The sequence below is a fragment of the Curcuma longa genome, chromosome 11, assembly GCF_044706935.1.
Source record: "Curcuma longa cultivar G26 ecotype Majalengka, Jawa Barat chromosome 11, ITB_CL_G26_1.1, whole genome shotgun sequence".
Classification (NCBI taxonomy): Eukaryota; Viridiplantae; Streptophyta; class Magnoliopsida; order Zingiberales; family Zingiberaceae; genus Curcuma; species Curcuma longa.
This window is the reverse complement of record NC_133871.1, coordinates 25944534-25955994: the sequence shown is the minus strand read 5'-3', so window position 1 is coordinate 25955994 and position 11461 is coordinate 25944534. Positions and strand designations below refer to the sequence as shown.

At 36.5% G+C, this 11461-nt stretch overlaps 2 pseudogenes; both read right to left on the bottom strand.

The window, feature by feature from the left end:
• Positions 1–249: 249 nt before the first annotated feature.
• Positions 250–2760, bottom strand: LOC141838125 (ubiquitin-conjugating enzyme E2 28-like; annotated as a pseudogene).
• A 4346-nt stretch (positions 2761–7106) lies between these two features.
• Positions 7107–9058, bottom strand: LOC141841207 (transcription termination factor MTEF18, mitochondrial-like; annotated as a pseudogene).
• Between the last annotated feature and the right edge of the window lie 2403 nt (positions 9059–11461).

Sequence of the window (11461 nt, the reverse complement as noted above, 5' to 3'; positions counted from 1 at the left end):
GAATTTGATGGAGCAATAAAGAATATTCTCACACAAAGTGTAATTTAAAAATAGAAATAGTTTAGATAAATGCAATTTTTTTTTGAGAGAATGGCAAATAAAAAAGATTGACAAATGAATTCAAAAGCAATCTAAAGGTTCAAATAAAAAGGTGCCGTTTGCCTAATATATTTTAGTAAAAAGTAGAATCCGTCATTCCATCCATCTCATACAGTCAGTCAGCTCCATGATCATATGTGAGGAGGTAAATCCAGAAACTGAAATTGTCATTTGCATAACACAATACAATGTGCTAAGGACTCAACTTGATGTCACAGACTTGTGCAACACACACCAAACACAGACTTGAAAGAAGAGTTAGTCTAAGCTCTCACATGAGCACTACAACACTTGCAACAACTTGGGGTGGTCATGAATTTCAACCCATGGCATACTTTTGGGTCCAGGCCCGGGCAGTCTCCTTGTACTGTGACCTCTGGGTCTTGTAGATGTGGGCGATCTCGGGAACGAGAGGGTCGTCTGGGTTTGGGTCGGTCAGAAGAGAGCAAATTGAGAGGAGAACCTTGGAGATTGTCAATGCAGGGCTCCACTGCTCCTTGAGGATGTCAAGGCAGATGCTTCCGTTTGAGTTTGATGTTAGGGTGGTAAACCTGCATGATAGAGTAACCTCATGATGATCATAATTGAATCCCACTGCAAAAGGCAAATACATATTTATTGTTATAATATTATGAAATACTATTTTTGCCATTACAAATCTTTCATAAATACCATTTGTTTAACCTTAAATCAAGTTAATCATGTCAGGTCAGTATTATGTATCTACAATACCCTTATCATAATCTTGATAATAGTATAATTTCATTATCATTTTCCACCAAAGTTAACTAATAAGCTAGAAGTGGATTATTCTAGATCCTCAAGCACATTTATGATGCAGCAAAACTTGAACTTGAAAACACATGAAAATTATAATGAACAAATATCCAAAAAATCTAATTGTGTTGTCTGATATTTTCACATCAGAATTGTAGCAACACATCGAATTGTCTACTATTCTGTGTGACAGAGTTATTTGCTTAAATTGAATGAAACATGCTAAGCAACTTCCATATATTACATTTTTTCTTTTAACTTGTGTTAGAAATAAAAACAATGGTATTAGCCATTGTTCATTGTAACAATTTCACCAACTACAGAGGTGCTACAAACAGGAGGGTGCAAGCATCATGCAAAGTACCTTCGTTTGGAAGTTGACTTTAGGAGGCTTAAATGGATAGTCTGGTGGGAAATGAATCTTAACGAAAAACACCCCTCCTGAATAAGTGCTATCAACAGGACCCATGATTGTTGCCTGCCAATGGAACAAGTCTTCTCCAACCGGCCCGGCACTGCATGATGTAGGAGGATCCTTCTGCAAGTCCAAGAGCTCTTTTGGAATTCTTTTGCTTGCCATTATCTATTTGGATTTTAAGGCAAGCTCTGCAAATCATAAACATCTCAATTATTCGTAGATGTATGACATTCATTGAAAAAGTCAAATTCATACAAAAAAATGTAGCAACTAAATTGTATAAGAGCATTCTCAAAGAAATAATAAGAGAAACAACAAACCAGACCCTGCAAAATTGTGGGTGCTCCTACCTTGTGAAGCAACCACCCAGTTGAATACTTTGTTGTACACAAGAACAATAAGGGATGAGAAAAATGTTCACATAACTAAATTAAAGAGATCAAATAGATAACCCTTTTTCTGGTCATCTCTTTTCTGGATAATCTTGTGTGTCTCTTGTCATTGTTTGCAGTAGAGTCTAATAGATTTTGCTATCGTTTCAGTATGGAATGAACAGTTTGACGAAAAAATATGGAATGAACAGTGACTTGCTTGGATGCAGGTGGATAACGAAATTAATGCCCACAGACTGGTTACATCAAGATCAGATGCAGTCAATAGCATTAGAATTTCAAAGGTGTACTTGCATCATAATTGGTACTTATAATGCATTCAGCAACAGTTACCAGACCACCAAACACCAACGTTTTTCTTCCAAAATGCTCAAACAAGATCCTCATTTCAAAAAAGTTCCCATCAAGGCTTCAACAAAAACACATTCTAGAAATTAAAATCACTGTGAATTATTTACTTTGCATCAATATTTTGGGAAAAAATTATTTTGAGATGATCTTGACACTGCCTCCTTTCAATATTTAGATTTCAAAGGAGGGATAAAAATTGAATTGCTCAGTGACAAAAATCCAAAGGCCATGTAAGCGTGTAAAACAATAAATCAATTAAAATCTCTCATATTCAACTGCCCTGGAAACTTAATCGACACTGTTCAAGTATAATCAAAGAGCGTTATGCAAACATAAAAGCTAACACGAGCAAAACAAATTACAGTCAACGAGTTCCATCTAAACCAAGCAAAAAAAAGCATAAAAAGTTAATGGACCACCAGATCCTTCAGTCTAACAAGATTCTCATGAATCCCAAAAGCAAATTTCAAAAACAGCAACTCGATTTCGGCTCGAATGATTCAATCTTGCCAGACGACTAAAATCCCTCAAAAAATAAAAACAGTAAGAAGAAACTAGGAGGAGAAGAATGATCCTGAAAGAGAAACCATATAGAAAATGGAATATGAAAGGAAGAAAATTGAACTCACGCAGCAGGAGAATCCAATCGGAGCGTGGGAGCTCAGGACGTGGACGAAGTCGAGATCTCTCGAGTCCTCTTCTTCGATTGAAGAGTGGAAAATTTCTCCATCAGCGAAGCAGTTCAACCGGGTTTGCTCTGCTATGGTCTAATCAGCCAAACCCGGTTCAGTCAATGTATATAGCTGATTTAATATGAATATGAATTGATCTATTTATAAAAATAACTTGTTTCAAAATAAATTATAAAAATTTAATTCTTGTTTGTTAATTATTTTAAATAAATATAATATTTTTTTTAAAAAAAATCTTATACATTGTTTGAATAAACGATGGTTGACATTGTTTGAATAAATGGATAAATTCTGATGTGCTACAGTTCGAAAAGGAAAATGTTCGAGTTATAGAACTTCTAATGGTGATGCTGATTGAGAACATGATGCAATTTTATGCACGTGATAATTAAGTGGCTTGAGATTTGATTGTGCATCTCCTAAAACTGGATAATTGAGTAAATTATCGAAAAGGTGAAATCCGTCAGTCCAATGATTTCACACGATCAATCCATGATTATCTGTGAGGAGATAAATCGAGAAGCTACAACTAACCACTACAAAGAAAGACATTGGCTCGGCTTCGTCAAGATTCGACTCTTTCTCACTTTAGTAAATCTGTTTCATACTAACTAACTCAATCATACCTTGAGAGCATAAATTATCTGTTTTAAGGTGAGTAGGAGGGAGGTAAGTGTCCTGATACAAACTTATAATTAATAAAGAGTCTCATTCACCTATTACATAGATAGTTGCTAGTGTAACCTGAGATATGGGAGTCGATTACAAATATTGATTTCTACTTCGAGATGGATTTTCCTACCTGCTTCACCTTAATTACCTTGTGTTTAATACTAAAGTATTTGAAAAAAGAATTCTTTTCATTTTAATTACCTTGTGCTTGATATTAAAATATTTGAAAATAGAATTCTTATTTCTTCTCTTGTTGGTCAATATGTGATTTTTACATTGTTTGTCCTTAATTGATCTTATTATTACACTCATCCTTGTTCTTCTTAAAATTGGTTGAGATATACCATTTTACACTATACATGTCTTTCTTATATTCACTTTATATTTTTTACTCACTTTTAGAGTTTTTAATCTCCAAATTAATTGCTAAGATATACACATAGTAATAGTTATACATGTAGTCAATTTATTTAACTTTTATCTATATTTTATTTTGATATTATAATTGATCTTATTATTACACTCATCCTTGTTCTTCTTAAAATTGGTTGAGATGTACCATTTTACACTATACATTTCTTTCTTATATTCACTTTATATTTTTTACTCACTTTTAGAGTTTTTAATCTCCAAATTAATTGCTAAGATATAAACATAGTAATAGTTATACATGTAGTCAATTTATTTAACTTTTATCTATATTTTATTTTGATATTATTACAGTTCACACACAATAAACGAAATTAATGTCACGACAAACCTAACTTGTATAGAGCATAATCTCCTTAGCATTTGATTATGAGAATTCTTTCAGAAGTATGCAAGAGAAGATGTAATCTACTCAGAATTAAGAATTAATCGACTAGCAAAAAAAAAATTGCTAAAGAATATGTGCCCTTTGCTTTCATCACCGTCGCCAGAGCCATATTCACAAAGAGGTCATTGGAAATTTAGAATGATATCCTTATCCAACTAAGGCAATCACAAATGACAAAAATCACGGGGTATAAAAAAATTAAACCCTATGTTTGTTGCCTTTAAACTTAGCTATGATAGCCTCGAAGATGGCTAACATGAGAGCCGACCTATTGTGCTACACTTTGTGGCCTGAAGATTTCAAAATTGACAAAGCAAACTAATATAGTATTGGATAGGACTTGGCCTAATTGATGAGTTTGACTAGATCAACAAAGCATTCGACCGAGGACACTTCCATGCGGAGATTCTTGCATTTGCATGCTTGAATCACATCATGCATCTTGTTCCGTGTAGTGTGCTCTTATCAACAAGCTCTAACAAGCATGTAAATGTAAGTCTCGATATCGGAATGTTCTCGGTGGAACACTATTAATCGAGTCAAACTCATCAAGCCAAGTCTTATCCAACACTGTATTAGTTTATCATCTTCCACGCTAAAGGCTGCAAACATAATATCTAGTTCTTCCATAACCATGACTTCTGACATCTGTGATTGCCTCAGCGTGTGTAAGGACATCACTCCAAACTTCTAATGACCTCTTTATGGACAAGGTTCTATAGACGGTGATGAAAGCAAGGGACACACCCTTTAACAATTTCTTTTGTTAGTCGATTATTTTCTGTCTCTGAGTTGATTACATCTTCACCTGCATACTTCAGAAAGAGTTCCAATGCTTGATCAGATGTCCAACCTTCCACTTTTTCTTCACGTTGGACCTCATTCTAGTGCATACTTGCTCGCTCTGTGTCTACCACCTTGAGCTTCTGCTCCATGCCATGCTCGGCAAGTACTTGCTCCATCCTCAACATGACATGATCATAGGAATTCCAAATGCCATCAAGCAACAATAAACAATTATTTCCCTCGAGGAAGTTGAAGAGTTTTGTAGTACAATTACCTTCATTCTCATCATCTTCAAGATTCAGTCCTACCTTCTTAGTCAAGTTCATCTGAAGCTTTTGCAATTTGCATCCTTTGTAGGCCACAATCTTTTTTGTTGCTGTTTTTGTTTTTAAACCATCACTACTGCTATCTTTTAATCCTACAGGCCTGATCAGGAGTCGATCCCAAGAGATGATGACCTACATTTTCGACTCACCATGCATTTAATGCCTGTGTACCTGAATTAACCTCCCTCTATATCCGTGGAGCCAACTCTAGAAGGACCGTTGATGTAGCAGATTTACCTTTGTTTTAACCCTACAGGCCTACCTCCACAGTTTCTTGTAATCTTCAAATTCCATGTGATCATAAAAATCTTGTCCTCTTCAAACCTGCAAACTTTCAGCAAACATGCTTAGCAACCATTCATCCTGCATCGGATAACAGCATGAGGTATTTGGCAAAATTGATGTTATTAATGTAACAGCATTGTAATACACAAGCTCTTACTTTCTTCTTCGTTGCTGTTTTTGTTTTTAAACCATTACTACTGCTATCTTTTAATCCTACAGGCCTACCTCTTGCTTATTAGCTTATTTTTCTCTCTGTTTTTGTGAACCGTTGACTGTATGGAATGCAATGTTTTTTTCATTGTCGCAAGTCTTTACTGCTATTTTTTGCCATTGTATTTTCCTCAACATATCAATGTTCTAGTGAGGATGGTTTAATTGTTTGATATGGAATTTCATCTACTGTAACTCTAATGCCCCTCATATCCTTGCTCATGTTTGCTGGAATTCATGCCAACCCTGTAACATTGCTTTTGCTCTGCCCTTGAAGACATGTAGACATTCTTTTACATATATGCTTCGATAGAAGCATAAGCACCTCCTAAGAGTTTCTTTATAAAGGATTTTGAGGTTAATTAGATTTTTACAAGGCTTCACATCAAGTGACAGCCCACCTTGATTGGGAAGTTGATGCTCAAACCATGATAGTCTGACTTCTATGGGAGTAACTAGAGCAAGGATGTTGAAACTAAGAACAAGGAAACTTGGATCCAGAAAGAGACCAATCATATCATGCAAGCTAAAATTAACAACAACAGAAAATTAACGTAACCAAAAGATAAAGGTTTATGATAGTTGTAAACAAACCTTATATTTTTTTCAGCGGAAGAGATGAACAGAAACAGCAGCAAGGTGGATACAGAATCTTCATTTCACCAATCAGAAGCAAGAGGAACATGGATATGTTAGCAACTCTTTTCTTTGTAGAAGATCAAATTTCACCCAGTGAAAATAAATAAAGAACAAGGATCAATATAGTAAGACTGGCCAAAAGCTACAATCAACTAGGCTGTACCTTTGCAACATCAAGCTGCTTAGATAAAATAAATTTATTTCCCAGGAAGCTTGCCTTCCAAAAGACAAAGGTCGGAGCTGCATCGCAAGGAGGCGGTTTACATGTATGAAAATCCAGCAAATAGTCTGTTCACACAACAGATGATGATCAGTTACTGCTAATACGATACACATGGAGTAGCCAACATAAGACATAAACAGTTGAAAAAAATTAGACCATGTTCAGTTGCTCTACAAGACTAAGGCTGAGTAAAATATGAAAGCAGATCCAAGTTAACTGACCTGTTTGAACTAATAACGATTTACTAACCCTGTAAATAATCAATAACCTGTGTCAGCTCTTAAACATAAAACTGGAGATACTAGTATTCTGCAAGCTTTAAATTATTTTCCTAAAAGCTTTAAATTGTTTGCTAAAAGAATTTAACAAAAATCCAAGTAGTGCCTAGTTTTATACTTGATAAGTGTCATTTATCACAAGATTCCAAGGACTGTGGTCAGGTCTCTTAATTCATTTGGAATATCTTAGGGGTTGAGTCAGAACTAGGGCAATATCAATAAGAAAAACAACAATACACCCATAAATGCTAATTCTGCAGATTCCAAAGGTAATGGTTGACTGAATTATGGCATGAAAGAAATCATAAGTTCCAATAAAGTTTACATGTACACAGAAGAGCCTCAGTGATCAACACTGAAAAAAAGTATTTCTCAATTCTTTAAGCATGATTTTTATGCACGCGGTAAGGCGTAAATAAGGTTCGTTGATTTCCAACTTTGTCACCTCTGGATAAGTAGCACTCCAGCCACTGTTTAGGAGCAGCCGGATGGACACTATAGAGGAAAGTCATGAATTCCCTCTCAGAATATGAAAGGATGGTGGATGGCGCAAGATGCTTCTTCAGCAAGCCAAGTTTTTTAAGCCAATCTTGCATTTTAAATCTTGGCTTAGTTCTGTTCTCCAGACCATAACAAAGAAAAGCAGGGAAATTTTCAAGGTACTCCAACGAGTACCCAATTGCAAAGAGTAGCCCCAGTCATTGCAAAGGAAATTCACCTTCTCATGGAAGGTATCCAGTATCCATGCACTGATTCAATATAAGGGGTTTTGCATTTACCATCCTACAAAGCGTGGAGTACTCAATACCCAGCTCGAGAAGGCAATCGAATCGCTCCTGCAATTGGTCGTTTGGGCCTTTGATTACTGATATGGATCTAAGTGTCAGCTTATTCTCCCCAAATCCGCTATTCAGCATGAATTTCACTTTCTTGTCCACTAACTGCTCCATCCTCGCAGATTTTAGCCTTTCCAAACCTTGACGAAGCCCACTGTCTGAAGCTGTCATGAGAGCCAACAAGCACACATTCAGACGAGAGATAATGGAGATTCCCACCATTCGAGATCTTGCCTAGGAACCACTCGTGCAGATTCATGGCTTTCATGGTCGCCAGCAAATTACCTAATTTATTCTTGCCCATCACATAAGGAAACCTCCGAGACAGCATAGCGACATTATCCTTATCCAAACCAATAGACTTGAGATACTCCGGCATCAAAATGCTAGTGTTTTCCAAATCGATATTGAAAATATCAGCATGTTTAAGAATGAAATGTCCAGCTTCAGTAGCATTCATTCCTAATTTGATGAAAAACTTCAATTTTTGGGCTATTAAGGCATCATCCAGCTCAAGAAATATCTTCCGAAGGTTCTTGCACATCAGCTCGCCCATCGTTCCCTTTCTAGAATCCAAATCATAGAACACACGAATATTCCTACACACCTGGAGGAAGATGTCCACATTGTTTTCCGGGACGGAGTCTAATAGATCGAAGTTGAGGAATACCTTGTTCAGATACTGAAACAAGTGATCGATTTCCCCACCAGGACCAGCATCTCCACTCAGCGCGGAGGGGAAAGCAAGGCAAATGCCGATGATGCATGCGCGGTTAAAGCCACGGGACTCGAGGGCACGGAGCCTGGAAATAAGTCGGTCGGAATCCGATGAAAAGATGCGTGGCTCCTCCCGGTAGAGAAGGCCGAGCTTCGTCCAAGGGAAGCCGTAGTGTACGAGCGCCGAGACTGCCGCAAGGAGCAAAGCGTCGTCGGAAAGGAAGTAACTGGGGTAGGTAGAGGCGGCGACGGAGGAGGAGGATGGAGGGAGGCCGATGCTCTCGAAAAAAAAGTCGTACTCGTTGACGGGGTGGTACGTGAGGAAGCGGCGGAAGATGCGCTTCAAGTCCGCTCGAGCGGTGGTCGAAGGGAAGGGGATCTGGGCGACGAAGGCGGAGAGGGACAAGGGAGCGTGAGAGACGATGGAGTCGGCGTGGGAGAAGGGGATGGCGCGGGTGGAGTTGAGGTAGTCGGTGAACCAGCACTTCGCCTCCTTGAGGACCAGCGAGGGGACGCGCATCGAGCAAGGCCGGCGGGGATCGCGACGGCGAAGGAGAGAGAGAGAGAGAGAGAGAGAGGTAGGGTTTATGGGCGAGGTTCAAATGTCGGATTGAGCCCACGGCCCATTTGCCAAACTAGGCTCGTTTATGACTTTATTATGCCTTACGCTTTGTTTGGGAAGGAGTACGGATTTTTTTTTTTTTTTTTTGCCTTAGAACATAATTGAATTGGTTATTATAAAATAGAATTATTAAAGTGAATAAGGATAGAATCTTGATAAAGCTAAAGTAATATTTTTCATCGTCGTGGTCAATTGTAATTTCTCGATTTACTTCCTCACAAATAGTCGTGGGGTCAAACCGTGTGAGACTACTGGGTGGTGGATTTACTCTTTACTGAAGGAAGGAAGTGAGGGAAGGAAAGAGGAGAATAAACAAGAAAAGAAAATTTTTAATCCTTATTTGAGATAGAGTGAGTTAAGAAAAGGAAGAGAAGAGAAGGATAAACTTTACCTTTCATGAATCTTTATCCTTGTATGTTCATGAATCATTAAAATTTTTTATACTCCGATTTAGAGTGTAAGGAAAAGGAAGGGAAACTCAAAAATATTTTATTCCAATGTTATCTTTATTTTAAAATATTAATTCTTAAATTAACTCATCTATTAGATATTTCATCTTTGCACCATCGCTCCTCACACAACCACGTCGTTATCGTCCATTGTCCAACCGTTCGCATCCACGACGTCGATGTCGGCGTCGACTCTCACCGTAAATTTTTTCAAGGACAAGATTCAGAGGATAAAGATAGATAATCTTAATCTTCTTCTTCTCCTCCAATGACAAAGACTTATTCAAAGAGCATGCATTATCTATTTTAAGACATTTTATATCAAATTTTACATGCAATATTGACATAAATTTATAATTTCTCATTGGTCCTTTACATATATTATCTTTTTTTAAGAAGTGAAAGTATTTTTATAACTTTATATTTAATTTTTATTTCCCTTCCTTTTCTTCCCAAATAAGGTAACACATGTTATGTTAATGAACCTTCTATCCATTCCAAACAAAGGAAACATAAATATTTTACTTCTCCTTCCTTTTATTTCCCTTCCCCTTTCGTTAATGAACTTTCTCTCACCCCATCTAAATAAAACATTAGTCTTCAGCTCAACTATCCCATGTTTTTTGTTTGTGTATTTGAATTTCTCTCTTCATATCTATAAAATCGACTCTAAAAGAGTCGTTGAGATGATAGATCTATCTTTTTTATAAGTAAAGTTGAGTGACAGATATGAAGTTACATCAAAATTAACTAACTTATCTTATCAAAATAAATAAGAATATACACAGAGAGTCGAGGAGATTATGTCTTTTGAAGTCGGGGTGGTCGCATAGACGAATAGAGAAGCTTAAGTTCTCGAACCAAACTAACCAGATTGAAATTTACTCTTTAATTTTTACTAAATGTTGACTTTTGACTTTCCACTTAAACTTGACTATTCACTTACTCTGTTATGTGTTATGTATGATTCACTTTTCTTACCTTATCAAATACTACTAGAGAGATTAAACATGAATCTCCTCTCAGAATTTGTAAGAACAGTAGCTTCAGCATTTAATTTATATCGTGGCTTGGTTGCGTCCTGCAGATCAAAACAAAGAAAAGCAGGGAGATACCCTAATGAAAAACCCAAGTCGTTGGAAAGGAAATTCACCTTCTCATGGAGCATTTCTTTGCACTGATTCAAGTCGTCCAAAAATCATCAATTGAACGATGAAATATATTTTTATCATCAAATCTCATTTATTTTCCATGAATAAATTTTCATCTTTATTTGACGACGAAAATATATTTTTATTATAAAATTTGCTATACAAATATATTCAATTTTACGACGAAAATAATTTCGTTGTCAAATTGTGATGAATTTGATGACAAAAATCGAACTCATTGTTAAATTGAGAAGAAATAAATATTTTTTCATCATAAAATTTGACAACGAACTATTACCCATAAAAATATTTTCGTCATCAAATAATTTTATAATAAATTTTTTTTCATCATAAATTTCATAGCAAAATGCAAGTCATTGGAAAGGGAATTATGGAGCATTTCTTTGCACTGATTCAATATATATAATTGGTTTTGCATTTATCATCAGGCAAAGCATGCATGGCATGGAGTACTGAATACCCAGCTGGAGAAGGCAATCGATGCAATCGGTCCTCTGTGCTAATATTGATCATTGACATGGATTTAACTAACTGTGACCGTATTCATTCTCCCTCCCCAAATCCAATCCAATACTTTGCTTGAATTCTCGTTGACTGTCAAGATACTGCTTTCCAAACCTTGCAGAAACCCACCCACTGTCTAGTGCTGTGTAATGAGAGGCATGCAGCGAGAACAAATTAAGGATTGATTCTCATTCAA